Source organism: Rattus norvegicus, chromosome 1, assembly GCF_021556685.1.
Source record: "Rattus norvegicus strain SHRSP/BbbUtx chromosome 1, alternate assembly SHRSP_T2T, whole genome shotgun sequence".
Classification (NCBI taxonomy): domain Eukaryota; kingdom Metazoa; phylum Chordata; class Mammalia; order Rodentia; family Muridae; genus Rattus; species Rattus norvegicus.
This window is the reverse complement of record NC_141534.1, coordinates 28,833,128-28,846,934: the sequence shown is the minus strand read 5'-3', so window position 1 is coordinate 28,846,934 and position 13,807 is coordinate 28,833,128. Positions and strand designations below refer to the sequence as shown.

Below are 13,807 nucleotides of genomic sequence, written 5' to 3'. Positions count from 1 at the left end.
TTACAGAGCTTTCAGATGTATTGTTAAGCTGCTAGTTTATGCTCTCGCCAGTTTCTTTATGGAGGCACCCCAGAGCTGTGAGATTTCCTCTTAGCACGGCTTTCATTGTCTTATAAGTTTGGGTATGCTGTACCTTCATTTTTGTTAAACTCTAAAGAGTCTTTATTTCTTCCCTGACCAAGTTGTTATTGAATAAAGAGTTGTTCAGTTTCCATGTGTATGTGGGCTTTCTGTTGTTATAGAAGACCAGCTTTAGTCTTTGGTGATCTGATAGACTGCATAGAATTATGTCAATCTTCTTGTATTGGTTGAGCCATGTTCTGTGTCCAATTATAAGGTCAATTTTGGAGAAGTTATCATGAGTTGCTGAGAAAAAGGTATATTCTTTTGTTTTAGTGTAAAATGTTCTGTAGATATCTGTTAAATACATTCGGTCTATAACTTCGACTAGTTTCACTCAGTCTCTGTTTTGTTTCTGTTTCCATGATCTGTCTATTGGTAAGAGTGGTGTGCTGAGGTCTCCCACTATTATTGTGTGAGATTCAATGTGTGCTTTGAGCTTTAAGAACACTTCTTTTACAAATGTTGGTGCTCCTAGAAGTGGGGCATAGACATCAGGATTGAGAGTTCATCTTGGTTAATTTTTCCTATGACGACTATGAAGCATCCTTCTCCATCTTTTTTGATAAGTTTTGGCTGAGGGTCTATTTTATTTGATATTAGAATGGCTACACCAGCTTGCTTCTTGGGACTACTTGCTTGAAAATTTTTTCCAGCCTTTTACTCAGAGGTAGTGTCTGCCTTTGTCACTAACATTTGTTTCCTATGTGCAGCAGAATGCTGGGTCTTGTTTACTTAACCAGTGTGTTAGTCTAAGTCTTTTTATTGGAAGATTGAGACATTGATGTTAAGAGATATTAAGGACAATAATTGTTGCTTCCTGCTATTTTTGCTGTTAGAAATGGTATTAGGTTTGTGTGGCTATCTTTTTTTGGGTGTAGTTTCCCTCCTTGTGTTGAACTTTTCCTTCTATTATTTTTTGTAGGGCTGAATTTGTAGAAATATATTATTTAAATTTGGTTTCATTGTGGAATATCTTGGTTTCTCCATCTATGGTAATTGATAATTTTGCTGGGTACAATAGCCTGGGCTGGCATTTTTGTTCTCTTAGTATCTGTATGGCACCTGCCCAAGATCTCCTGGTTTTTAGAGACTCTGTTGAGAAATCTTGTTCAATTATGATAGTTCTGGTTTTATATGTTATTTGACCTTTTTTTCTTACTGCTTTTAATATTCTCTCTTTGTTCTGTGCATTTGGTGTTTAGGAGGAACTTCTTTTCTGGTCCAATCTATTTGGAGTGCTGCAGCCTTCTTGTATGTTTATAGGTATCACCCTAGTTTAGAGAAGTTTTCTTCTGTGATTTTGTTGAAGATGTTTACTGGTTCTTTGAGTTGGGAATCTTTGCTCTCTTCTATGCCTATTATTCATAGGTTTGGTCTTTTCATTGGATCCTGGATTTCCTGGATGTTTTGGGTGAGGAGCATTTTGCATTTTGTATTTTCTTTCACTGTTGTGTCAATATTTTCTATGGTATCTTCTACACCTGATATTCTCTATTTCTTGTATTCTGTTGGTGATGCTTGCATCTATGACTTCTGATCTCTTTGCTAGGTTTTCCACCTCCATGGCTGTCTCCTTTTGTGATTTCTTTATTGCTTCTATTTTCACTTTTAGATCCTGGATGGTTTTGTTCAATTCCTTCACCTACTTTGTTGTGTTTTCCTGTAATTCCTTAAGAAATTCATGTGTTTTCTCTTTAAGGACTTCTACCTGTTTACCTGTGTTGTCCTGTATTTCTTTAGGAAGTTATTTATGTCCTTCTTAAAGTCCTCTATCTTCATAATGAGGTGTGATTTTAGATCAGAATCTTGCTTTTCGGGTGTTTTGGGTATCCACGGCTTGCTGTGGTAGTAGAACTGGGTTCTGATGAGGCCAAGTAACATTGGTCTCTGTTGCTTATGATTTTGTGCTTGCCCTTGCCATCTGGTTATATCTGGTGTTAGGTGACCTTGCTGTCTCTGACTGGAGCCTGTCAATTATCCAGTATATGGAAAATATCTCTTAGAAAGCTCTACAATCATATATATATATATATATGTGTGTGTGTGTGTGTGTGTGTGTATACATATATATATGCAAGTAGCACTAAATTAACTGAGCAGATTGTGTGTGTGTATACATATATATATATATGCAAGTAGCACTAAATTAACTGAGCAGATTGTGTGTGTGTATGTGTGTGTGTGTGTGTGTGTGTGTGTGTGTGTGTGTGTGTGTATGAAGAAGCCATGTATTTGAAAGGAAGTAAGGACGGAAAGAACAACATGTCAGATATGGAAGGGATGAAAGAGAAAGGAAAATAATGTAATTGTATTTTTTTAAAGATTTATTTATTTATTTATATGTGTACACTGTTTTCAGACATACCAGAAAAGGGCATTGGATCCCATCAGAGATGGTTCTGAGCCACAATGTGGTTGTTGGGAATTGAACTCAGGACCTCTGGAAGAACAGTCAGTGTTTTTAACCACTGAGTGATCTCTCCAGTCCATATTTTAATTTCAAAAGTAAAAATTTTATAAAAGAGAGACTATAAATTTGGGTGGGTTGTAAGGTAAGAGAGGATCTGGCAGGAGTTGGAGAAGGCAGATAAATGTGATCAAATTGCATTGTATGAAATTTAAAAACATAAAAACATTATTTAGAAAAAGAATGGACTATTTTATTTACACACTGTCTGCCCCTTCTGTGACTTTTCCTCATTCTATTTCCTTTTTCTGTCAACTATTTCCCTTCAATGTAAAGAATTTACATTCACCTTCTATTGACAAGTCTACTGGAATCTGCTCTCTTGAAGCTTCTCGTCCCTAAGGTCTTTATTTTGCATGCATGTTTGGAAGTGTTTTGTTGAATATATTCATCTGCCTCAGTTCTTGCTGTTTTAATGTCTTGTCCCACTTCCTTTCAACTCCCATCCTCCTACTGCAAAAACCCTATAAATTTGTAGGTTGCCCTTAGTCTTTACCATTCAATCAATGACTCAGTTCTGAGGTGCTGAATCACTTTTCTTTGGATTTGTCTTGCTCCAAGTTCAATAAACTTGATTCTCAGAGTCTCCACCTTTTGCCAAATAAATTTGCAGCCAGTTATTTCAGTGTATATATGAAAATTATGTTTATATATGTGTACATATATATGCATTTATGAAAATTAAAATAAAGTTATATTACTTTCTCCTTTCCCTTTCATCACGTCAATGCCTCCCATCCTCACCCCCTTTCAAATACATGGCTTCTACACAACACACACACACACACACACACACACATATAGATAGATAGATATAGATATAGATAAAGATATAGATATAGATATAGATAAAGATATAGATATAGATATAGATATAGATATAGATATAGATATAGATATAGATATAGATATAGATATAGATATAGATATAGATATAGATATAGATATAGATAATCAAGTCTACACTTGTCCAAATAAAAACAGCACTCAGTAATTACTGTGTAAAAGTATGTTCCTTTTCATGGTTTCCTCAACACTCTCCAATTTTCCTAATTTCTGTTTTTTATATCTCTCACAAACATTTGGGGTTTTATTTGTTCTATTGTGCCTTCTGTGACCATGCTGTCTACAGCCAAGTGACAAGCAGACAGGTTAGAAAAAGGAAGCAACTGGTGGCCTAGTGGTCTGCACTAGGTTATTGGAATAAAGTTCTATCAAACATAAGAAGATTCCCCTTCAAATTTTGGTCTCCTAAATTCACATGAAGATTTTTTTTTCTCACAAAGAGATGTGCCTCCATTAGACTTGTTTCCTAGAATGTGTGAAAGCTTGGTTTGATTTTAGCACCACATGAAACAAGATATTGTGATACATGACTGTTTTCCCAGAACTTGGAGGAACAAAGCAAGATGATCATGAGTTCAAGGCCATCCTCAGCTACATACATTCTGGACTCCATGACACCCTGACTCCATACATTCGGCATTCTCTCTCTCTCTCTCTCTCTCTCTCTCTCTCTCTCTCTCTCTCTCTCTCTCTCTCTCATTCTCTCTTTCCCTCTCTCATATTTAGGAATTTCAGTTTCATTTTTGAAAGAGAACTAAAGGTTTAGTTTTTAGTTGATTTTTGTTTGCTTGTCTGTTTGTTTGTTTTGTACAGATCGATCTCTCTGAACTCTAGTATTCATAGTAGGCTCCTAGTTCTGTCTTCAGGCCAGGGGCTACTATGGAAAAAAGCAGTTATTCCAAACTTTTTATGCTAATACTCTTTAATAAAGTTTTCCCATGCATTTTGTCCAAGTTTTGAGTGGCACTCAGTAGCAGATACAGGGTGTGGTTTGCTTGCTCTAATTCAAAACAAAAATCTCATTAAATTTTAATATAAAGAGGTACATAGAGTTCTATTATTTAACATTTATTACACTTCTAACATGAATATCACCCAATATTGGTATATCATTCTTTTAACATTTACTGAAATAATAACAATAATATGTCACTTAGAAATTTTGGATCTAATGTACAATTATAATCAATTTTGTGATTTTTCCTAATATCTTACTATTATGTGTGGATATAGAATTATAGTAGTTTTGTAAATTGGGTTTTAAATATCTCCATCCATTTTTTTGAGATAGCTCAAATAACATCGATTTTTCCTTTTCTTTGGAAAACAGAATTCGTCATAACAGTGTTCTGGGTTAAATTGTTAAACCTTCTGTCTCTAAAACTATAAAATTCTCTGGGTCAAAGCGAGAGATAAAGTATGCCTTGATAGATACAGCCACCAATACAATCAAATTGATTTTGTATTTTGCATAAAACTTTCTATAAATCAATCTTGATAAGCAACATATAACAATCTGTACAATTATACAAAAATCTACAACAGGAGCAGGCTGTCCATGAGATGTTGGTTGTATTCAAGTAAGGTATAGTGAATAAAATGCCATGGGGAACTCCCAGAATATTGGAAAAGGTGCTAAATAAAGGTCCTTTTGCCATTTAGTTCCTGTTGTAAAGAAGAAACAAAACCACGATAACAGGAGCTTTCAGAGCACCTGAAGTCTCTTTCCAGAACCCACTACTAGTGGTTCCTAACTGTCAATAAAACTAGTTGATCTGATACCTTCTCCAGGACTCCAAAGACATCTGCATACATGTGGTACACATAAAGTCATACGTGGAGATATACCTACACACTGCACCAATTTTTAAAAATACTTCTAAAGACTAGAAGAAGCAAACTCTTCTACTACTTTATGGTTATGTCGCTTCAGGACACGCCAGTGCTCTGAACTTTTATCCCCACTAGGAAAAGAGAGTTGTAACTTCAGACATTGTATAATAAGATTCATTCCCACCACTGTCTATTAAGGAGTTCCACCGCTATGATAAAACATCAGGAGGAAAAAAAACAATTTCGGGAGGAAATGGTTTAGTTCAGCTTAAAACTCTCAGGTCACATTGAGGAAAGTCGAGGTATGATCCCTAGCAGGAACTGAAGCAGAGGCCATGGAGGAATATTGCCAACTGGCTTATTTCTCCTGGCTTATTCGGTTTGCTTTTTTATACATCTCAGGATCACTTGCACAGAGGTGTCCCTATCTACAGTGGTCTGGGCCTTCCCACAAAAGTCATTCAAGAAAATGCTGTCCCATTCTTATGACTCTGAGGTCAGCTCTTTGGCCTGTCAGAGAGTACTACCACATAGCAGACAAGAGGCAGGGCCAGCTCTCCTGTTCTTACTCCCTGGCTAAGGAGTAAACTCCATATTCAGGGCAAACTCTCCTGTGATGCCCAAGTGAGGTCCAGGGCCCACTCTCACAAGTGCTGCAGCAGGTGAAAGAGTCAAGTCTCTTGCTCTCAAGACCCCAGGGACAGCTCTCCAAGGACAGCCAGGTGAGAGATGAAGCCAGTTCTGCACACCCTTCAGACATCAACATGTTCTTGGGCAGCAGTTCAGACCAGGGATGCCAATCTGGACTTTGCTAGTAACAGAACCCTGCTGCTGCAGGGCCTCAAACACACATGTGGCCAGAAGCATAGATCAGAAACCTACCGTGGTCCTAGGTGGCATTACCAGCTACTCACATCAGGCTGTTCCCCAATATCTCAACTTCTGCCTTTCTTCATTGTGCCCACATCCTTCTCTTTCTCTTCCATTTCTCTCCCACTCACTTGTTCCTCTTAGTGGTATGTGGGTTCATCTCAGGTGTGGTCCTAGGAGTGCTATACCCTACTCCTGCATTATGATACTGAATTTCCCACCTAGCCCACCCAAGTGGCCTCTCATAAGAGTCTTCTGTCTTAGGCTTACTCTTGTGGGGGCTGAGGTAAACCCAGACAGGGTTCTAGTCTCAGGCTCTCTCTCTTCTGAGAGCCTGTCAATGCTTATATGGCTTAGACTCATTGTCTGTTGGGATACCCTGGTGCCAGATTGGTGTTTAAGGCTTGATTTTATTGTTGTTTTAGTTATTTTGTTGTTTTGTTTGCTTGCTTGTAGGCTGCCAATCATTCAGATATTCACAAATCAGAACACCGAGCCACTCGCTCTCTTCTCTGCCACTTACTGAGGCACAGGCAACACACAGCCACACCTGTAATGCCTCTAGGGGCAGAAAAAGCTCTCAAAATTTTTGATATAGGCAATTAGCACTATAACCTTTTTTCTTAGGATACTTGCATTGTGTCTTATATTTTTTGATGTGTTGTGTTTTCATTTTAATTCAATTCTAACAATACTAAATTTTCCTTCCTGAATTTTCCCACAACACATTTATCATTCAGTAGTTTTGGTGAGTTTCTATGAGTTTGTATGCTTTCTGTAGTCTCTATTGGTCTTGATATCCACCTTTATTCCTCTGTGATCAAATAAATCATAGGATACAATTTTAACCTTCCTATATTAGTTGATAAGTCTAATATGTTCTAATATGTGGCTGATTTTGGAGAAAGTTCTGTGGGCTTCAGAAAAACATGTATTCTTTCAGTGTTTGTGTGGAATGTTTTGTAGATAATCTGTCATATCCATTTGTTCTACATTTGTAGTAAAGCAACATGATCAACACAACTTGTAAAAGAAAGTATTTAATGTGGGCTCACCCTTTCAGAGAGTTAGACTCCATGACCAGCATGAGGAGTATGGTAGTAGGCAGGCAGTTAGGTATAGGGCTAGAGAAGTAGCTGAGAGCTTACACCTTGATCTGTAAATATAACTTTTATTCTTCTGTTGTAATTGTCATCTCCAAGGATTACTGCATCTATTTGCTGACCTGGATCTAGTCCTGAAGTTTTCTAGGCCCCATACAGTCTTATCTAGGCCTAGAATGTTTTCAGCCTATGAGACTTACTGATGAATCAGATCATCCTTCCGAGTTCTTTCTGAACTGCGGCTGGCTGGTTCAACTCAGGAGTTCTGGCTCAAAGTCCTCTCCAAGCTGACTGATTCAATCTGTCTTGTATATCAGCCTCTGACTGAATTTCTCTGCTTTGCTTCAAACTAACTCAGGCAATCTTTTCTAATCATCTGTCAGTTTCTCATTCTCTGGTTCATTCTGTTTTAACCTGTGTCCAGCTTGTTTTTTCCTCAACCTGTCTTTGTACAACTGTCCCAATAGTGCCTCCTTCTACTACTGCACTATTTTCTCTTAAAGAGCCTCTTTTTCCTTTTTTTTTCTCCTGAGAATTGGGCATATCCCATTCTGTCAAATCTATCTCTGAATCGTCACTTTGTCTGTCACTCAATTGCACATCACTTTCAAACAAAGGCGCTTCCTTCTACAAACTAACTTTACTTTCATTTTTGGGGGATTAAAGGTATACTCAAGGCATGTCTATATTCCAGCCAGAGAGACTAAAAGTATCTGCTAAGGGCTGAGTCACACCACAACTAGAATCAGTTTGTTTTTCAGTAAATAACAGTCTCAAGGTTCACAACATGATCAAATATCCTACAACAAATGGAAAATTCTCTGTATGGAATTGTCAACAAATTAGTCCAAAAATGTTAAGATGAGAGAAGAGTTGAGTAACTCTCACAATCAGAGACTACAAAGCCGTGGTGCCACATAAAAGCTTGAAAGTGAATAGACTCTAGATCTAGGATGACAAATTTTCAAAATGACAGATGCTGATCATGCATCCTGATTTCTTGGTGCATTGCTGGTGCAAGTCCATTTTCAAAGGTTAAAGATTTTTAAATCAATGTCAATAAGTTACATTTCCTCAGTATGTCAAACACCAAAAAGAAACAGATGCTCATTCTGTTCATCTATCCCCAACCTGTCAGATAATGCTGCTCACCTTCAGGTTGCCTAATTACTATTCATGCCATCAGCCCACACACCAGTCATCACTGAACTTTGCCTTCCAGATAGCACATAGTTGTATGACTTACAAATTCTGTGGGACAATCCTCAATCCAGTGAGTATTCATTGTTTTAGAAAACAAGATTGGTGTGCATTTTAAAGGAAATCTCACAGAGATTCCTGTCATTAATGTCTTGGAAACTCTGACTATAAAACTACTCAACTCCTACACTCTGTAGTTGGCATTGTTAATGACTGCTGTCTTCTCTAAAGTCTCTAACCTTGAAGAACAGTTTTTAGTTGAAACACAGTACCAGGACCTGTGGTTTCAAACAGAATAAAACATACTTAAGCATGCTCCATGACCTCTCAAAAAACAAAAATAAAACTATCAGTTTGAACCATATAAAAGTGAATATTCAACCATCGTAAACTAAAATAAAACATGATTGTCCTACTTTTCTAAATCATTTTTTAAACTTTCCCTTTCCCACAAACCTGTAAAGATAAAGTCCTTCAGTATTTCTGTCCTGTCCCTCACGTTAGTGAGCAAGGTTATGAATAAGGCACACTTTCTTATGAAGAAAAATGATAATGAGGTTTCTGTTTATTTTTTTAAAATTCATTATTTCATTTTAGTTGTGTGAGTACTCTTTGCTGCATATGTGCCTGTGTACTATATGAGTGCCGGGTACCCATGGAGATCAGAAGATAACTTGGGAATGGAGCTATTAATGGTTGTGAAATGCCAAGTAAGTGCAAGAGTGGTGAGCAGTCTTGTGCACTGAGCCACCACTCCAGCTCCTGGTTTGTTTTTTGAATCATTATTTCTAAGAGGTCAGGTCATGTTTGTACTGGGAATGAGATCAATGGTAGCTGTTTTCCTGTGAAGTTCTTTGCTGCTTTAACTTAATCCACAGTCCCTTCTGACAGAGCAGAGGAAAATAGATAAATAAATAGACCCATGGTAGACCATCATATCTGTCAAATAACTTAAGATTTGAGCCCTAGGTTGTCTTAAGAGTTGGCTGGATGTTTGCTTAACAATATACTAGAGAGAAACAGGATGGGCAAATTTCATCCCATGGACATATTTTCCAAATATAAGACTAAGATCAGTATTTTTATTTTATAAACTTTTCCTGAGACCTTTCAAGTCCCCACTAGGCACTGTGGGGATTTCATATATAAACATGACCAAGTTCTTGCTCCGAGGATGGTAAAAATAGAGTGGAAAAGGAGACACATGCACAAGCAATTACACTACAAGGTAGATCCTTTGATAAGGATTAAGATTTTAATAACTTTTCTAATAAGACAAATATGCCTATGTTTTCAAACAGCAGCCGGCAGAAGCTGAGCATTATTTTTTCCCTGCACTTCTATTTTGAAGAGAACACATTGAAAAGTTGTGTTATCTTTTAGAAAGAGCAAAGATTTCTCTTTTATGAACAGTGTGAGGTGAAACTTGACACCTCAATCTGATCATTATTCAGAAATTGCAGTTCATGCTCTGGAATTTCTAATACTAATACATAAGACATTGCAAACTCAGCAGAGATTCTATTTAGCAGCACGGCCATTTGGATGGATATCTACAGATGGGTTGATAGAAGAAATTAGAGGGATGTTTAAATCTTATCCCACTAGTAGGAGAAATGGATACCTGTAGGGGATCATTGTCGTTTATTTCCACTTTGTGACTAATTTATTTTGTCCTAAAACCTGGTTTGAGATGGGAATCATCGTTCCCTAGGGTGACATGAGTACTGTGGTAACCAGCTGTAGCAGTGCTAATGATGGGAAGGTTGTAACATAAGGATGCTTCCTTGACCTGGGGATTAGCTAGAGGATCTCCAAAGGATTTTATGTATTAGGTAGTCAAGCATCAAGGCAGTTCAGACGCATAACTGTTATACAGGACAAGTACTGTGAATGAGGGGAGCAGTAGAAAAACAGAGAATTGCCCAGGAAATACCAACTTGAAACTGAGCAGCACTATCCTTCCTGAGAGTCTAGAGTAGATGTTAATGAAGATGTCCAACTTCACTTCACTTAAAACTTGGAAACTTTTGAAGAAATCCATAGCCAGTTGAAGTACAGAGAATTGAGCATGAGGTTCTCAAATGCCAATTAATATATCCAAGAGACATAACCTATCTACTTAAGACTTGGGGAACATGTGCAAGAGGAGACAGGTGTGTTATAAAAACAAGAGAACCAGGATATCCACTGTACCATTTCTTCTAGACATGATAGAGAAGTTGTATTTATGAAATCTCAACAACATGATTACCTCAAAGACATGTGTATAATGACAACATCAATTAACATACCACAAGGGGAGAAGAAAACCTCTCAAGAGTGGCATTGCTGTGAAGAGACATGCTGACAAGGCAAATCTTATGAGGAACAACATTTATTTGGGGCTGGTTTACAGCTTCAGAGGTTTAGTCCTTTGTCATCATGGCAGGAAGCATGGCATCATCCAGGCTGACGTGGTGCTGAAGAAGGAGTTGAGAATTTTACATTTTGATTCTAAGGCTGCCAGAAGACTGTCTTCTAGGCAGCTAAGAGGAGGATATCAAAGCCACCCACAAAATGATACACTTCCTCCAACAACAGCATACTTACCTCCAATAAGGCCACACTTCCTAATAGTGCCACTCCTGGGTCAAGCATATTGAAAACACCCCCAAAGTGACATACTTCCTTCAACAAGGCCACACCTAATAGTACCACCCCCTGGTACTATTATTATTAGCATATTCAAATAACCACAAGAATACTCCAGGTTGAAGAGGTAATCAACAACTTCTGAAAGAGGAGAATTAGTTTATTCTCTTATTAGATACCTGATATATCATATATGTATACATAAATACATATATACATTTGATAGCAATTGCTGAAAAAAGAGACAATGATTTTGAAGAAGAACAGAGAGAGGGGGAGAAAAATGAAAGGGAGGAATGTTGTATAATAAAATAAACAAATGAGCAAATTAAAAAGAAGCCCATGGGCCTCTTAGAGCACAAAACTCTGTATCATTCCTGGATATTCTGACACCACTCAAAACAGAAAGAGAAATAATTAAACATCATTCAAGTTTCAGGTTTGTGTGAAAACATATGATTAAGGTTCTCTTAGAGTTTGCATGACATCTGACCAGGCTCTACTGGCCTGCATAGTCTCTGTTGAGATGTCTAGTGTAATTCTGATAGGTCTGTGGCCTTATTTGTGATAGCCAAAAGCTGGAAACAACCCAAATGTCCCACAACAGAAAAATGGATTCAGAAAATGTGGTTCATTTACACAATGGAATACTACTCAGCTATTAATAACAAGAACATGTTGAGTTTTGCAGGCAAATGGATGGGACTGGAAAATATCATCCTGAGTGAGTTAACTCAGACCTAAAAGAACATGCACAATTTGTTCTCACTAATAAGTGGACATCAGCAAAAAAAATACCCAAGATACAGTCCACAGAACTCAAAAGGTCAATAAGGTGACTGGCCAAAGTGAGGATACCTCAGTCCCACTTGGAAGAGAAAAGAAAACAACCATAAGGGGGGAGGGAGAGAGGGACAGGGGAGGGAAAGTGGATAGGTGATAGGGGTGGGGAAGAGGGGAACATGATCTGGTATTGGGTGAGGGGAAAGGACTGAAGCCCTGAGGGCCAGCAGAAAGATTGGAACCAGGTGCCTTTGAGAGGAAGGAGGTTGGGAGGACCCTCCAAAATGTACCAGAGACCTGGGAAGTGAGAGACTTTCAAGACTCAAAGGGGGCACCCTAGATGAAATGCCCTACAGTGGGGAGAGAGAGAACTCATTGAACTCATCTCCAGCAGAAAGACAGGGTACCAAGTGAGGGATGGGGTTGCCATCCCAGAGTTAAAACTCTGAGTCATAATTCTTCCTATCTGAAAGAAATGCAGGGATGAAAATGGAGAGGACCCTGAGGAAAAGAAGGTCAATCGATGGACCCAAAGTAGGACCCAGCTCAAGAGGAGGCCCCAAGAACTGACACCATTACTGAGGCTATGGGGCACTCACAAAAAGAGACCTATCATGACTTCCCTTCAAAAGACCCAACATGCAGCTGAAAGAGTCAGATGTAGATATGTGCACCCAACCAATGAACAGAAGCCAGAAGCCGATGATCCCTCTGGTTGAATTAGGGTAAAGCTGGAGGAAGTTGAGGAGGAAGGCAGTCCTGTAGGAGGACCAGCAGTTTCAATTAACCTGGACTCCTGAGAATTCTCAGACACTGGATCACCAACCAGGCAGCATACACCAGTTGAGATGAGGCCTCCAACACATACACAGCAGAGGACTGCTCAGTCTGGTTTCAGTCAGAGAAGATGCACCTAACCTTCAAGAGTCTGAAGGCCCCAGGAAGTTTAGAAGTCTGTTTGGATGGGTGGGATGGGAACATCCTTGTGGAGATTGGAGGCAGGGAGGAGGTATGGGAGTGTGGACCAGGAAGGGAATATAATCTGGAGTGTAAATATAAATAAATTAATTAATTAAAACATATAATTAAAGGATGATTTGGCTGGATTCTCATAAGATTAAACTAAATAGAATTGCACCAATGAGTACATAGATGGTAATGCTACCTCCAGTGTAAATTTGGAGTAGCCAATCAAAGCAGATCTATGAAGAAGTGGAGAGCAAACAAGCACAGATGTAAAGCTATGTCACACCATTTTCCATAGCCAGGACATCTTGCTCAGTAGCTTCTTTATTAGTGTGTGTGTTGTCTGTGTTGTCTGTGTGTCTCTGTGTGTGTGTCTCTGTGTGTGTGTGTGGGTCTCTGTGTGTGTCTCTGTGTGTGTGTGTCTCTGTGTGCGTCTCTCTCTCTCTCTCTCTCTCTCTCTCTGTGTGTGTGTGTGTGTGTGTGTGTGTGTGTGTGTTGAAGTTGAGAGGATAAGCTCCTCACAGTAGCCTCTGGGCACATCAACAGTATTTTATAAGAAATATTCAACAATTCCTGTATAAATTCTGACCAGCTTAAAGTGAATACCAACTCAGTTATTCAAAAGGATTTCTGGTTTATTTCAACTTGAAAGTGATTTAATAGAAGGCCCACAGAGAAAATCTTTCGCAGTAATCAAATTATAACCAGTAAGGATTAAAAGTATTAAGAAGCTTAAGCAAACTTCTCAGCTACTCTGTTTTGTTCAGGAGTAGGGGAACATTTGAAGTTGGCTGTGACAATATGTGCAACAAAACTGTAAGAAGGAAAGATGCAAAAATTCAGAAATGTTGAGTCCATTATATATCTACAGTCATAATGATTTCAAAGAATTGGATTTGGCCAAACTCTAGGATCTCCTTTCCCAAAGACATTTTGCCTCTGTCTATAGTTTCTTTTCTGATCATATAAAGACAACTATGTT

The 13,807-nt window shown here is 38.4% G+C and overlaps 1 pseudogene; it reads right to left on the bottom strand.

The window, feature by feature from the left end:
- Positions 1-6,588: 6,588 nt before the first annotated feature.
- On the bottom strand, positions 6,589-6,711 carry LOC120100449 (small nucleolar RNA SNORA17; annotated as a pseudogene).
- Positions 6,712-13,807: the final 7,096 nt, after the last annotated feature.